Source organism: Pinus tabuliformis, chromosome 5_2 (assembly GCF_031772625.1).
Source record: "Pinus tabuliformis cultivar Carrire ecotype Pingquan chromosome 5_2, CPIR1, whole genome shotgun sequence".
In the NCBI taxonomy this organism is placed as follows: Eukaryota; Viridiplantae; Streptophyta; class Pinopsida; order Pinales; family Pinaceae; genus Pinus; species Pinus tabuliformis.
This window is the reverse complement of record NC_142306.1, coordinates 71,387,523-71,404,815: the sequence shown is the minus strand read 5'-3', so window position 1 is coordinate 71,404,815 and position 17,293 is coordinate 71,387,523.

Genomic DNA, 17,293 nt, shown 5'->3' with positions numbered 1-17,293 from the left:
TTTGGTGGATAATATCATCATACTGTAACCGGGATTGAGCATATAGATCTTAGGACAAAATGTTACATGGAAATATATTGTAGTAGAACGACCTTAACCTCGAGCCTAAAGGCCGTTAAGGTCTAGATGATAACAGTGGTCTAGATTGTCATGTGAAGGGAACCCTTGATCTTGGTGCGGGTGAACTCGTCGATGATGAACTCCACCCGGTAGACCATCTGTCCATACGTCTCAACTTGGGCCAACTTGACAAGTGGTTATCTGCTAAGAGTTTTCGTTTGATCCTGCCATGCTAACTCATTCTTTCATGTTCGTTTATAGTTTTGGAGTTTGGAGAGTCTGTTTATCCCTATCCAGATTCATTGAAAGGATAATGACATATTTCCTCATCTAATGATCTCACCCAAGTCATGGTAAACTTGTGCCAAATAAACATCCCGATCAATGTCAAAATCATGTGAAAAACACACTGCTGGTTGATTATCATAACTCCCACATGTACTGCGGGCAGGTATAACATATGGTAGGCATATCACTGTCGATGCCCTATTTATCTGGGGATAAAGATGCGCATATGATGGTCTCGGTGTGCGTTGACTCACGTTATCACGTAGTATATAAAACAGGATCATGGATGCTTGAATTTCGTATTTTTTAAAACAAAACATGCGTAAATCCCACATGGACCGTGAGTGAGTCAAAGCCACTATAAAAGTACCACTATCTCTTATATACCAGTATCTCTTATTTTTTAAAACAAAACATGCATAAATCATCCCACATGGATCGTGAGTGAGTCAAATCCACTATAAAAATACCACTATCTCTTATTTTTTAAAACAAAACATGCATAAATCATCCCACATGGACCGTGAGTGACTCAAATCCACTATAAAAATACCACTATCTCTAATATCTCTTTTTTAACAAAACATGCATAAATCCCACATGGAACGTGAGTGAGTCAAATCCCCTATAAAAATACCACTATCTCTAACCCTTGTTGTAGATGACAGTAGTGCGCTTATGGTCGTGTCGGGTCTTGGAACGACTTCTTGTATGCATCTAAACATGTCTTCATAGACATAAGCCAAATTTTCAGAATAACATAAATTATGTTTTCCGAGACATGTCTTTCTACTGTCGATTCAAAAAAACAAAACTTTTTTAACCGAGACATTACGTAAATTATGTTTTCCGATACATGTTTTTTCCACTCTGACGTTTTAAAAAATACCTTTTTAACCGAGACATGTGTTTTCCACTCTTTCGTTTCAAAAATACTTTTTTTACCGAGAGATTTTTCCACTCTGTCGTTTAAAAAAAAAAAACGTTTTTAACCCCATCTCACTGTCGTTAAATGTTTTTTTAACCTCTTTACACTGGGACGACCTTGACCCAAATGATCGGTTTCATATTACATATTCGCAGTTTTCAATAATACATATAAGGGATCAAATTTCTTCACTAACAAACTTTTTTAAAGTGCAAAATACAATGTGTTATTTTTCATTGTTTAAATTGTATTTTTGAATGCTAAATATAGTATATATAGGAACCAAATAATAATTATAAATCATAATTTTTTCTTGTTTTCTATATATAGATATATATAAAGTTGATATTGACATAAATGACATAAATTAGTTAATATGGGTCTTCAAGTAGTTAATTTAAATTTCTTGTTGAAATATTTTTTACAACTATAAGATTTAAACATTGATTCAAACATTTTTTTTACTTCTAATTACTTTACAACATATTCATCTTTTTTTAATTATAGCCAGTATTATTTTTCTATTTAGAACATAAATTTTTATTTTAAAGGGCACAAACGGACGAATAAACTTACACATCCTCTCATACTGAGTTCTAGAATGAGCCTCACCGGTCAATAAAGCATGAACATAAAATATATCATGTGGAGTGAGTATACATTGAAGTTTATAATACACAAAGGGGGCTCAGAGCTTGGTGAGGGAGACAACCAATTTTTATAACAAAAGTTGTACACTAATGAAAAGAACCTTGAAAGCTTGGTGAGGGAGAGAACCAATTTTTATAACAAAAGTTGTACACTAATGAAAAGGAACTTGAAGATATTTTGAAATTTCAACTTGATGTAGCCTCTTTTAAGGAAGGAGACCAAGTTCCTTTTTGTAGTTTTAGGAAAAGAGGGGTCCTTTTTCTTTTTTGCTTCAAACTCATGTGCAATCTACATGACAGGGCATGCTAGATTTACACAAACAACAATAGGAGACAAAGAAAGCAAAAACGTTAGAGGTTACAGCGATGTAGAGTGCAAGAATACGATGAGGCGAGAGATCTAGTCGAGCCTGAATAGTCAAACATTGACAAAAGTGTCGTCAACATAAGAGAAGAGCACAAATCTGAGGATCAATCACTTCTTCTTCTAAAACTAGAATTGGAGGAAGAAAAGAAGACTGAAGATACTTTATTACAACATCTAAAAGAGAAGGGAAATGAGTGTGAAAAGCTAGAGGAAGAGATATTCTCCCTTAGAAAGGAATTAGAAAAAACCAATTCTCATCTAAACCAAAAATTAAAGTACATTAAAGGATCTGAAAAATTGGATGAAATTCTTACTATTCAAAGATCTCCTCTCATCAAGACTAGTTTGGGTTATGAAGGAGAGACAAGCACAAAGAAATCTGAAGATAAAGAACAAATCAACTTCATTGAAGCACTAAATGGATGAAATAGCAATATAACCCAAGGAAATAGCATTAAACAAGAGCAACAAAGAGAAGAACATGGCAACAAGGTAATATGAGACACCAATAAAAACCAACAACAATAAAGGTGTGCAAGCTACAACAATTCAAACAACCACAAAGATCAAGCTAGAAAAGTAAGAAATCAACATGTTAGAGTCGGCCTGTTTAGCGCTCTGTCAGCGATCAAAATCTCTTTTGTTGCATTTCATTTTTAGGTGTCTCATTCAATCCAGTCATTTGCATTCCATTAGGAGCATCAATTTTCTGATGGAACAGTCTTGTCACTCATCTTCCTCATGTCATGTATCTGCTGGTCCGTGTCTATACATCAAAATCAATTTTAAAGTCATTCACAGTCCTATTTGGTCTCCTGGTCAGCAAAAGGGTCATTTTAGTCATTAGGTCTAGGGTTTCGTCTTCAAAAGGTCTAATAATGTCCACAGGCACATGTGTGAGGTTCAAAATCAGTTTTCATTGCAAAATTTCATCGTCCATATGTTTGATCATGATTCTTCTTCAAAACTTTGTTTTGAAGAAGAAATCATCAAATTTATGGTTTGCAATAAATATGTAATTTTTGAAGTTTTTCAGTCATGAGGTGCTTCAGGTGCAGCCTTGGTTATCCTTTGCTGAAATTACCTGCCAATCATCCCTGCAAAAATAGACAGAGTTTCATCATTCAGCCAAAAAATCAAAGCGGAAGCAAAAACAAAGTTATGTGAAAGTGCCAAAGTCTGCAACACTATGAAAGTGGGTTTTGGCAAAATAAATTTGAAAAGCTCATGTATAAAATATGTCTCCAAGTGTTGAAGGCTCATTTTCATTCCAAAAGCAAAGACGAGGCAATTCAAATCAGTTTTTGTGAACAAGTAAGGATATTAGGCAAAAATCGCTGCACATTGGAAGCGCGGCGCACTAAGTAGGAGGCGCGGCGCACTGGGTGCAACCATTCAGTGCATTTTTACATAGGCGCGACACACTGGAGAGGCGCGACGCATTGGGCATGCTGCGCGGCGCACATAGCAAAAGGCTCGAAATTGCTAAGAATTGTTCCCAATTGCCAATAATTCGCACGGATTCGCCAGGTAGAGCCTCCATCTTGGTGTTTCATCCAATTTTGTGATAAGCTATGGTGGTTTATGGATGATAATGGTTAAAACAAAAACATCAAAACCTACCTCCTAAATTACCTCAAGGAAACTTGCTGTTAGGGTTTCAAATTCATTATTTTGTCACCAAAGTCACTCATCCATCCATTTCTCTCTTGTTTTCATCATTTCCTAAGTTTCCCTATCCCCCTAAGCTCATTAATTCCTTCTCCCAAGTTCCCTTTCTCAAAATCTCAAATGCACCAAACCCTAGTTTCTTGCTACAACTTGACAATTTCCAAGGTTGGGCTTCTGTTTAGCCCTTTTGGACCCCTTCCCCTCACTCAATCTTTGACATTCCACTTTCCCCTGCTTCCTAACATCCCTCCTTACTTCCCAAAATTTTCTCAAGAATTTAGAAGCCCCTTATCCCCTTCATTTCGTTTCATTTCGACAAATCCCCTGTTCCACACATCGGGGTAGGTTTTACTCAAATGATGCTTTTGAGCAAGGAAAGATGAATTTGGAAAAACTAAGAGAGGTTTTTTTCCAAAATAGGCCAAGGAAGAAAAACATCCTTCACTTTTTACACAGGTGTCATGGTTTTAGAGAAAAGTCAAAAATACAGTCACCTCGGGAGAATTGATGCACCTCTGAAGTGACCTTGGGAAGATCAAGTTTTCTCCTAGCATGGTTGGCCGAATGACTTGCTTATTGCGTCAAATGATACTTAGACACAAAGAGATTTCCAATGAGCTATTATGAGCTCAATTTGGAGTTGAGAAAGACCTTCAAAAGTTGACTTCAACAACACTCTTCCCTGAGGCAACCTCATTTGGCACATTTTGACCAGTCTTGGGAGATTTGACTTTTGACAGGGCAAATGAACTCCAAATTGAAAAATTCAAGTCATATTGGAAAGTAGACTCAAAGAAATTTCCAACACGATATCCTGCACCCAATTTGGGCAATGGGAAGGCCCTCAAAAGTGGTCTGAAAAAAGGCGCTACGCACAGAAAATTTTAACACAACGTTTTCCTCCCTATGCGCTGCGCCACGTGGCGCTCGCTTTTGATAGAGGGCTCCAAATCTAAAAAAATTTACATTTTTGGATTTTGCATGAAAAATTATGGTTTCTTGTGCATGGCCAAGAAATTTTGGCAGGTTTTGAGCCCTCAAGCGGTCAAAAACACTCAAAAAATGACCTCATTGCCCCTATTTTAACACATAGGAAGTAGTGTTGGGAGAATTGACTTTTGGAGGGGAAAATGGAGGCCAAATTGAAAAATTCCACTTGGATTGGAAAGTAGACAGGCAGAACCTTCCAACAAGCACACTTGGGCTCAATTTAGACTTTGGAAAGTGCCTGAAATTCAGCTCCAAAGTGGCGCAACGCATAGAGAATCAGGCGCGGCGCATAGAGGATTTTTGCCTATTTTTCACTGTTTAGCTCAGAAATTCGCCCAGTTTTGACCAGTTTTATTTTTTCATGTTACTCTTGATCTTTCATGATATAATTTGATAACCATGATATAATATTGGCACATTTTTACCTTTTCTAGAGGATTCATTCACTAAAAAGTGAAAATTAAATGAATGAATCAGTTTCCTAGCATATAGGGGCAAGTTGTTTGATTGCCTAGATTTCAGTTCCTTGTTTAGAATTGGTTCAAACAGCTCCTAGAATGATGAGCTCGACCCCTAGAGGCATGGGAAGGAGTTAGTCTTGTCTATATTATGTAATTTATAAGTCATTTTCATGGTTGGATACTTGGGATTGCTTGGCACTCTATTGTACATTTTATTTCTACAATTTTGGCAGAGGAAAGACCAGGGTTTTGCAACACTGGTTGGGATCCATGTGGCTCTGTGTTTTGATGGTGTTTTTCTCTAAGTAATTGTAAGTTTACTGATGTTTATGTGTATCATTTTCCCTTCTCTTGTCTTCTGTAATTAAACAAATGAGTGATTAAGGTAGAATTCATTGGACTGCTATGCTCTGCCTTGATATTTTGTTTAATTCTTCATGTTTTCATATGTTTGAGGAGGACTCTTGAGACCCTCTTGCCCTCCTTGGCTCCTCACTAGTCTGATCCACCCATTCATTCAATCCAAAGCATTAAAACTGCCTATCTTGCCCCTACCTGAACTCTGCAAAAATCTGGCCTCATCCTCGGACCCAAAATTTTCCTGTCCCTTTTTTCCAACAAAACCCCCAAAAAAATTAAATCAAATCTTTGCACTTTATACCTAGCCTAAGATCAGTTGTTAAATCAGTCATCTCAAGCCCCATCGATTATCTTTCGCTGAGATTGACCCGGAGAGAGCTGTCTCCTGTCCTCGTAGGGCTGGCTACGAGGCTGAGCGTGGTTTGATGTTGGCCCTGGATCCTACCTTTTTAGCCTGAGGCAAGTCTTGGCTCTAACATAGTGGTGACCATACTGGGGAAGAAAGTTTATTTTCATTGTTTGGCTTTGTAGACTACAGACGAAGCCTAAAGATTATCCAGGTAGCATTCGAAACACTTTTGCTTTGCATTAGAGCAAGTAGATAAAAGCTACTTCAGTCAATCTCCGGTCTAGTTTATAAACTAAACATCTGATCTAAACGATCACCCCAGTACATGTATCAAGTTAGATCTGATGGTTGATGGTGGGCAACGATAAGACATAAGAAGGCTGAAATCATTCACCTGGTGACTCCAACTCAATGTAGAGACTCCACTAGAGGACTAACTCTTCTCTGAGAAAATGGAAGGATCTTACACAAAGTCCGGGTATCCAAAGTGGAATGGTATTCAGGATCTACTCTGCTTTCTTGTAAATTACTTCTTTGCTATTCTTGAAGCTGTCCTGAAAGTTTTTTAGAATTTGTTGTATGATAAAGGTGATCAAAATCTTCAATTGACCTATTGAAAAAGTGTAAATACTGAGTTTCCCTTTGATCCTAGCCTCCTTACTTTTCCCACATCTTATGATGACTCTCTTCAGTGTGATGAGCATAAAGAAAACAAACCTGATCCTGTAGCTCTTGTATATACTCCTACACCTTTTATAGTCCCGGATAGGTATATACCTCTTGTTTTACCTTCTGTACTCCATGCTTTCCCTGCAAATTATTACCTATATTTGCCAAGATTTGACGGTGAATGTAAGAATGTCAACGCTGAGCAACATGTGCAAAATGTTGAGACTTTTCTAGACCTTTTTGAAATTGATGAAGAAGATGTTAGTATTAGGCTTTTTGCTCTTTCTTTGCAAGGCAAAGTCAACAGTTAGTTCAAAACCCTGCCTGATTTCCGGCAGTTCGTCAAAGTTTTCCTTGACAGGTGGGTGGTAAGACAAAACCCTTTCTTGATTATAGAAGAGTATAACCAGCTGAAAAGATTGCCAGCGGAGATAGTACAATAGTTTTCAGCCAGATTTAATCAAGTTTATTATTCAATGCTGGTTGATATAAGACCTCCTCTTAGATCTGCTCTCTTGCACTATCTGCGTGCCTTTGATCCGGAAATGGAGTTTCAGCTGAGAGAAAAGAATGTCGTAACAGTTGAGGAGATGCAGAACAATGCAGTAAATGTAGAGGCTCACTTGCTGATCCGAAGGGCAAAGTTGAAGGAAGAAGAGATGAAAAACATAGATTCGAAGGAATCAACATCCCTAGAGGTAAAGCTTGACATTTTGGTAAGTGCAGTGGAAGAGATGATGCAAAAGATCACCGCAAGGAATGATTATGATGTTCAAGCCCATAGCTCGTTGATTGAAGAAGAACAAGTTGCTGATCCAAAACATCTTCTTTCTGATCCCAGTTGTCATAGATCTGGTAATGATTGTTTTATAGATCATCTTGGAGAAGAGAGATCTGTTGATATGACATGTATGCTTGATGATGTCTATACTGATTATTTGCCTCAGATTGATTAGTATGAAGGTGATTATGTTCCCCAAACAGAAGCTAATCTTGCAGACAAATCAACAACTAGTTTGTGGGAGGAGGAAGTTCACTTATAGCAGCTTGAGTACAATGATCAAATGATGCATTTCAACTATTAAAATGACGAGGAAAGTGAAACAAATTTTGAAGTAAGTGAAGGATCTTTGCCTTTTTGTTTTGCTTCATTTCAGTTCATCAGAGACAACATTCATGCAATCAGAAATCAGTTGTCAACAAGTCTTGATTTGGACCATCTTGAGGGCAATGAAAGCCTTGTTCCAAAATTCTCATATTCAGCTTGGCAGTCCCCGAAAGCCATCGCTTGTCAAGTTGCAGATGAAGACATGGAAGCTGGCACATATGATCAAACGATACAAGATGACTCCCTACCTTTCTGTTTTGAATCATTTTAGTTTTTGAAGGGTAAATTGCATAGTGAATCTTCGAATGAGAAACCTGTAGGGAATCAAAAATCTCTCAGTTTTAATGTTGAGGATGAGACATATAGCGAAATTCTTGAGCAAGTTGTTAATGAGAAATCTTCCCCTAAAATGATTGATGAAATAATTTTGGATGCAAAACCCTCTCTAGCATCAGATTTGCAATCACCAAACACAATTGAAGATCAGATCATACATGATTTAATGATGCAAGAGGATTCTGTACCCTTTTGTTTTGAACAATTTCAGTTTATAAGGCAGAATCTTCGTACTCTCTCTAAAGAAAAAGATGAACAGCCAGTAGGATGTCAGATAATTTTAATGGATACATCTCAGCAATCTTCTCAAATTTTTGATGATCCTATTGCTCGTGTGTTGGATGATGCTTGCTGTAAAATTTCTTCCCCATTGGCTAACCATGTGCCAAATAAGAATGTTGATAATAATCTTATTCAAAAGTCGCCTTCATTGTCTTGTTTAACAGATTTTTCATTACAAAGCTCAGATCAAAGTTTGCAGTCATATGAGGAGATCGATAAAGGATATTTTTGTTCTATTTGGAAACAACAACAGAGTTTGGTTATTCACGAAATTCAGGATCCTTTTAACAGCTTGCTGCAATCTTCAGAGAAAGACAGTGTAGATGTGAGGAAAAGTTTAATATCCAGCTATGAAGATTACTTCGACCAGAGCAGTAATGTGTTAATGGAAATCAGTAGCAATGTTTATGAAGATCCTTTCGCAGTATTCTTGAAGTCATGTAGTCAATTCATGATTTGCAAGTTTATCAGCAGTCAACTTGATTCCAAGTTCCCATGGGAGTTGCCTTTCGATTCTTCCCTTTTCCTGCACATCAGAAAGCATTTGGGAAGAAATCAAACAGCAATCGGAATGCTTACATGGTTGCATTGGCTGTTCCATTTCACTTGATCGAGTGTTGAAAAGAACACTTAGAGTAGGTTTGTTAGTTATGTTTTAGTCATGTTTGGTTTAATTATGGTTTTCAATTTTAGTTTTGAGTCAAAATTTCAGTCAATAAATGAGTTAACCAAATCTTGTGTGGTTTTGTCAAGTCATTGACTCCATAGCCCAATGGACGAAGGCACTGTCTTCTAACCCACAGATCTGCCATTCTTGGCACCTCTAAGGAGCTACCATCCCAATTGGAGCCAATGTTAGAGTCGGTTTGTTCAGCCCTCCGTCAACGATCAAAATCCCTTTTGTTGCATTTCATTTTTAGGTGTCTCATTCAGTCCAGTCATTTGCATTCCATTAGGAGCATAAATTTTCTGACGGAATGGTCTTGTCACTCATATCCCTCATGTCATGTATCTGCTAGTCTGTGTCTATACATCAAAATCAATTTTAAAGTCATTCACAGTCCTATTTGGTCTCTTGGTCAGCAAAAGGGTCATTTTAGTCATTAGGTCTAGGGTTTCGTCTTCAAAAGGTCTAATAATGTCCACAGGCACATGAGGGAGGTTCAAAATCAGTTTTCATTGCAAAATTTCATCGTCCATATGTTTGATCATGATTCTTCTTCAAAACTCTGTTTTGAAGAAGAAATCATCAAATTTATGGTTTGTAATAAATATGTAATTTTTAAAGTTTTTCAGTCATGAGGTGCTTCAGGCGCAACCCTGGTCATCCTTTGCCGAAATTACATGCCAATCATCCATGTAAAAATAGACAGAGTTTCATCATTCAGCCAAAAAATCAAAGTGGAAGCAAAAACATAGTTATGTGAAAGTGCCAAAGTCTGCAACACTATGAAAGTGGGTTTTGGCAAAATGAATTTGAAAAGCTCATGTATAAAATATGTCTCCAAGTTTTGAAGGCTCATTTTCATTCCAAAAGCAAAGAGGAGGCAATTCAAATCAGTTTTTGTGAACAAGTAAGGATATTGGGCAAAAAATTGCTGCACATTGGAAGCGCGACGCACTGAGCAGGAGGCGCGGCACACTGGGCGCGACCATTCAGTGCATTTTTACACAAGCGCGGCACACTGAGCAGGAGGCGCGGCGCAATGGGCACGACCACTCAGTGCATTTTTACACAGGCGCGGCGGACTGAGCAGGAGGCGCGGTGCACTGGGCGCGACCATTCAGTGCATTTTTACACAAGCGCGACGCACTGGAGAGGCGCGGCGCATTGGGCATGTTGTGTGGCGCACATAGCAAAAGGCCCAAAATTGCTAAGAATTGTTCCCAATTTCCAATAATTCGCACGGATTTGCCAGGTAGAGCATCCATCTTGGTGTTTCATCCAATTTTGTGATAAGCTATGGTGGTTTATGGATGATAATGGTTAAAACAAAAACATCAAAACCTACCTCCTAAATTACCTCAAGGAAACTTGCTGTTAGGGTTTCAAATTCATTATTTTGCCACCAAAGTCACTCATCCATCCATTTCTCCCTTGTTTTCATCATTTCCTAGGTTTCCCTATCCCCCTAAGCTCATTAATTCCTTCTCCCAAGTTCCCTTTCTCAAAATCCCAAATGCACCAAACCCTAGTTTCTTGCTACAACTTGACAATTTCCTAGGTTGGGCCTGTTTTTAGCCCTTTTGGACCCATTCCCCTCACTCAATATTTGACATTACACTTTCCCCTGCTTCCTAGCATCCCTCCCTACTTCCCACAATTTTCTCAAGAATTTAGAAGCCCCTTATCCCCTTCATTTCGCTTCATTTCGACAAATCCCCTGTTCCACACATCGGGGTAGGTTTTACTCAAATGATGCTTCTGAGCAAGGAAAGATGAATTTGGAAAAAATGAGAGAGTTTTTTTGTCCAAAATAGGCCAAGGAAGAAAAACCTCCTTCAATTTTTACACAGGTGTCATTGTTTTAGAGAAAATTCAAAAATACAGTCACCTCGGGAGAATTGATGCACCTCTGAAGTGACCTTGGGAAAATCAAGTTTTCTCCTAGCATGGTTGGCCAAATGACTTGCTTGTTGAGTCAAATGATAATTAAACACAAATATATTTCCAATGAGCTATCATGAGCTCAATTGGGAGTTGAGGAAGACCTTCAAACGTTGATTGCAACAGCACTCTGCCCTGAGGCAGCCTCATTTGGCACATTGTGACCAGTCTTAGGAGATTTGACTTTTGATAGGGAAAATGAACTCCAAATTGAAAAATTCAAGCTTGGTTGGAAATTAGACTCAAAGATATTTCCAATTAGCTATCCTGTACCCAATTTTGAGACTGGGAAGGCCCTCAAAAGTGGTCTACAAAAAGGCGCTATGCACATAAATTTTTAACACAGGGTTTTCCTCCCTATGCGCCGCGCCACGTGGCGCTCGCTTTTGCTAGAGGGCTCCAAATCTCAAAAAAATTACATTTTTGGATTTTGCATGAAACATTATGGTTTCTTATTCATGTCCAAGAAATTTGGGCAGGTTTTGAGCCCTCAAGCGGTCAAAAACACTCAAACAATGACCTCACTGCCCCTATTTTGACACACAGGAAGCAGTGTTGGGAGAACTGACTTTTTGAGGGGCAAATGGAGGTAAAATTGAAAAATTCCACTTGTATTGGAAATTAGACAGGCAGAACGTTCCAAAAAGTATACTTGGGCTCAATTTGGACTTCTGGAAGTGCCTCAAATTCAACTCCAAACTAGCACGATGCATAGAGAATCAGGCATGGCGCATAGAGGATTTTTGCCTATTTTTCACTGTTCAGCTCAGAAATTCACCCAGTTTTGACCAGTTTTACTTTTTCATGTTACTCTTGATCTTTCATGATGTAATTTGATAACCATGATGTAATATTGGCACATTTTTACTTGTTCTAGAGGATTCATTCACTAAAAAGTGAAAATTAAATGAATGAATTAGTTTCCTAGCATATAGGGGCAAGTTGTTTGATTGCCTAGATTTCAGTTCCTTGTTTAGAATTGGTTCAAACAGCTCCTAGAATGATGAGCTAGACCCCTAGAGGCATGGGAAGGAGTTAGGCTTGTCTATATTATGTAATTTCTAAGTCATTTCCATGGTTGGATACTTGGGATTGCTTGGCACTCTATTGTACATTTTATTTCTGCAATTTTGGCAAAGGAAAGACCAGGGTTTTGCAGCACTTGTTGGGATCCATGTGGCTCTGTGTTTTGATGGTGTTTTTCTCTAAGTAATTGTAAGTTTACTGATGTTTATGTGTATCATTTTCCCTTCTCTTGTCTTCTGCAATTAAACAAATGAGTGATTAAGGTAGAATTCATTGGACTGCTATGCTCTGCCTTGATATTTTGTTTAATTCTTCATGTTTTCATCTATTTGAGGAGGACCCTTGAGACCCTCTTGCCCTCCTTGGCTCCTCACCAGTATGATCCACCCATTCATTCAATCCAAAGCATTAAAACTACTGCCTATCTTGCCCCTACCTGAACTTTGCAAAAATCTGGCCTCATCCCCGAACCCAAAATTTGCCTGTCCCTTTTTTCCAACAAAACCCCCAAAAAACTTAAATAAAATCTTTGCACTTTATACCTAGCCTAAGATCAGTTGTTAAATCAGTCATCTCAAGCCCCATCGATCATCTTTTTCTGAGATTGACCCAGAGAGAGCCCTCTCTTGTCCTCGTAGGGCTAGCTACGAGGCTGAGCGTGGTTTGATGTTGGCCCTGGATCCTTCCTTTTCAGCCTGAGGCAAGTCTTGGCTCTAACACAACAAAGACCTCATTTCCCTAAAAAAGGAAGCCATCAAAGAATCAACAAATTATGTCCTAAAAGGAAAATTGCTCCCAAATACCAAAATATATTCTATGGTTTATGTTATTCATGTACAAATTTTGGACATATGGTTGTGAATTGTAGAACATACCTTGGAAATAATTCAAAACATAAATAAAAGAAATAAATCTTTTCAGTAAAACAACGATAACATATTTGTAAATCCATATAGAAATGATATCAGAGACAACACTCATTTTTCTTCTTTATTTGATTATATTTAATACTATAATTCTCATAACTACTAACATAAAGAAGCTAATTGTATAACCAAGAAATATAGACCATCCCCTCACATCAGGTAAGCACAAGGACTCAAAACATGGAAGAATAAAAGGAAAAAAAAGAAAGAGAAATGTGGGATTGTCTTAAATGCCCAAAACCGAGGCAACCATTGGTATGTGGATAATGGATGCTCCAAACATATGACTTGAGATAGGAGTAAATTTTTGTCACTAAGAGAAGATAAAGTAGGAAATGTTACTTATGAGAATGATGCTCGAGGAAAGATAACGGGCAAAGACACAATTAGCTTGGACAATGGAAAAGGTAAGGCTCGAAATTTTCTCTTTTTGGATGGACTCAAACATAGCTTGTTGAGTGTGAGTCAACTATGTGACCAAGGGTATGATGTCACTTTTCATTCCAAAGGCCGTGAAATAAAGATAAAAGATTTGGATAAAGTAGTAGAAAATGCTATGAGAACACCAAAAAACATGTACATACTAAATGAGAGAAATGAAAAATGATGTTTGGGGAAGCTTAATGAGAGCTACTTATGACATAGAAGGTTGGGACACTTAAAATTTGATCATATAGTGAAGCTCAATAGAAAGAAACCTTTAAGGGCCTTGCTAAACATTTCAAAGCTAAGCAATACAATTTGTAAATCATGCCAAATTGGCAAGGAAGTTTGAGTGCTCGTCAAGACTAAAGAAAACTCATCTACCAGGCCTCTACAACTAGTTCATACAAACTTACATGGGCCTTCAAGAACTGAAACCGTGAGTGGTGAGTGATACTTTATGTTGATTACTGATGATTATGCCAGACTTATTTGAGTTGTTGTTTTAAAGGAGAAATTTGAAGTATTTGAAATGTTTAAAACCTTTATATCCACTTATCATAAATAATTGTTTAAGGTTAGATAGGGGTGTGGATTTTACATCAAATTAATTTGAATTTTTTTTGAGGAACGTGGAATAAGAAGACAATTCACAATTGCAAACACCCCATAACAAAATGGTGTGACTTTAAGGAAAAATAGATGAGTGTAGCAAATGGCAAGAACAACGTTTGATGAAATAAATCTGCCAAATACTTTTTGAGCTGAAGTTGTTTATACAATAGTCCATATTTTAAATAAATAACACCTCCTTCCAAACAACGAAAAGACACACTATGAATTATGGTATGTAAAATCAACCTCAATAAAGCATTTCAAAGTCTTTGAAAACAAGTGTTACATCAAGAATAATGATGACAATTTGGTTTAGTTTGATTCTAGAGCTTATGAAGGGATATTTTTAGGATATTCAACTAGGAGAAAAAGCTATGGATGTTAAAATAAAGGATTATGCAAGATTGTAGACAACATTGGTGTAAGAGTGGATGCAAGTTTATCTCTCAAAACAAATCATCCAAGACATATCATCTTGCCTTATCAAACCAATAGTGAAGATGAAGATGAACATCTTGAAGAACCAAGAGAAGAAGAAGAAGAAGGATAGGAAGTGCACACTCACCCAAAAACTCCTTTAAGGTATGTACAAAAGTATCACCCTACATATCATATTGTTGGTAATATGGAAGTAGGAGTCCAAACTCAAAGAAGATTAATAAATAACCCCGGTCAAGCACATATTTCTATGTTGTCCAGGATTGAACTCAAAGATTTTTCTTAGGATAGTTAGGATAAACATTGGATAAAAGCCATGAAAGAGGAATTAAATCAAATCAAGAAAAATCAAACGTGGGAACTAGTTCCAAGAACAATGAATAAAGATATCATTGGTACAAAATGGGTCTTTAGAAATAAAATAAATGAGGATGGACAACTTGTTCGAAATGATACTAGTTTAGTATGCAAAGGCTATGATCAGGTTGAAGGAATAGATTTTGAAGAAATTTTTTCTCTTGTAGCAAGATTAGAGACAATTAGAATGTTTCTAGCATTTTCCTTGTTGAAAATGCAACAAGAAAATTTTGATTTAATTTTTCCCTTGAATTAAATTAGGAATAAAATTGTAATTTCACATCACAAGACAACTTGTATGAGTTAGCTAAGTTAATTTGACTTAGTTGGCTCAGTTAATTCAAGTTGAGGGTCTAACTTTAGTCATGTAGAGGGTCTCTACTTTATAGGAGCCCTGGTTGAGGTTATTTTGAGTTGTAATTAATTAATCTAGTTTAGCTAAGTTAAAGTCAATTAAACTAGCTCCAACTGATGGAGGAACTAGTAGGGGCTCAGAAAGTGGGGTGCTGCTTCATGTGTTCAACTAGTTAATTGATGATTCACTCATAAATAACTCATGCATGTCAGATCTAAGAGTTACCCAATTGATATTGGATTTCAAGGACAGTGTACTATTAGTTGTCTAATCATCTAAATTGTACAGATGGTGCATGCAGTGAAAGGAAGGCCTACGAGGATTGTGCAATTCCAATTGAGGAATTTCCCTAATTAATAGGGGCTAATTCCCAAGGAAACAATTTAAGGAAATAGGGACTTGGGCAAGCAGAAATTTGGTTAAGTATTGGCGCAGGCTTGTCTAGGAAGAAATGGGACAGATAGAGATAGTGCAAAGGTTGCTCGGACTTAAGAAAATCATTGTAATCTTCTCATATTTTCTGACTAATGCAATATACAGATAGTAGGGGTTTTTAACTGTGGATTTCCACAGGAAATCATTGTGTAATGTGTTGATTGAATTCTTTCTCTGTTATGATTTGTGATTTCTCGATCAAATAATTGTTTCTGCTGATGAGTAGAGTAGATTCAAGTCTTTTGTTTTAGAAAATCACATAAGCAGTTTGAATCTACAAGGAATTTCTACATTCCTATGGTAGACACATCACCGTTGATGCCTTCTTTATATGATAATAATAACGTGCATACACTAGTCTTGGTGTCTGTTGACTCGCATTATCGCATAGATATATAAAACTGAGATCGTGGATACTTTAATATCTTTTCTTTTTTTTTAAACATTTGAAGGCATAAATCCCACATGAACCATGGCCAAGTCAAATCCACTATAAAAATACTGTTGGAAATAATACTGAGAGGGGGGGTGAATCAGTATTATCTAGCAATTTAATAAATCTTCCTTATTTGATCTTTGAATTATTTTAGCATGTCAGTACCATAAAATAATGAGCATGAAAAACAGATAGTCACACCAAAGAACACAAGATGTAAGGTGGAAACCCAATGTGGGTGAAAACCACCTGCTGCAATATGTCTCTATCTTCTTTCAATTTAGAAACTTCTTTTACAATGATTTTGTACTGGTGCAGTCCTTTACCAGTACGCAGGCTGCAACCTGCAGAGAGCTACAACTCTCTCTCTCTCTCTCGTTTTCCAGTCTACTCCTGGAAGGGAGCTACAACCCCCTACTTCTTTTCATAAAGCATCAGATGATCAACAAGTACATAACAGATATAGATCACTACAGATATCAGATCAACAATAACAGAACTAACCCAGAACACCTTATCAACAGAGAAATTCAATCAACAGAACATCTTAAAACAGAGACGCAGTTTTTCTTTCTGTGGCCTGCGACCAGACGCCGTTAACCTTCTGCTACTCTGCGTCCACACGCAGATATCCTTCTGCTCCACTGCGTGCCCACGCACTGTTCCTTTGACTGCTCTGCGTTCTGTTGCTTCAAAGACGCACCCAAAGATACTATCACACCGCGTCTTTCGCTACAGAGACGCACCTGAAAACACTGTCGCGCCGCGTCCTTCTGCTTTAGAGACGCATCTGAACCTTGATCACCCTGCGTCCCCACGCAGGTCTCTCTCTACTGTGCTGCGTCTCGGCGCACTTGCCCTTTACAGTACCTGCGTCCCGGCGCACTTTCCCTTCACTGAACCTGCGACCCTTCAGATATAAATAATATGAAGGCTTCAGGACAAACCCAAACAGTCAGATCTATAGATCTGATCATGCGCCATAGAGATCACAGTCCATTAGAAGATTCGCCCTCTTAGATCTGGACTAGATCTCACCAAATGAGATATTCAACACAAGACAATTGCTCAATCCAAATGAACTCCTTTGCTTTATATAGGCAAGCTCCTCCCCAAAACATGGAACAATACCACGAGCCGACACCATAGAAACAC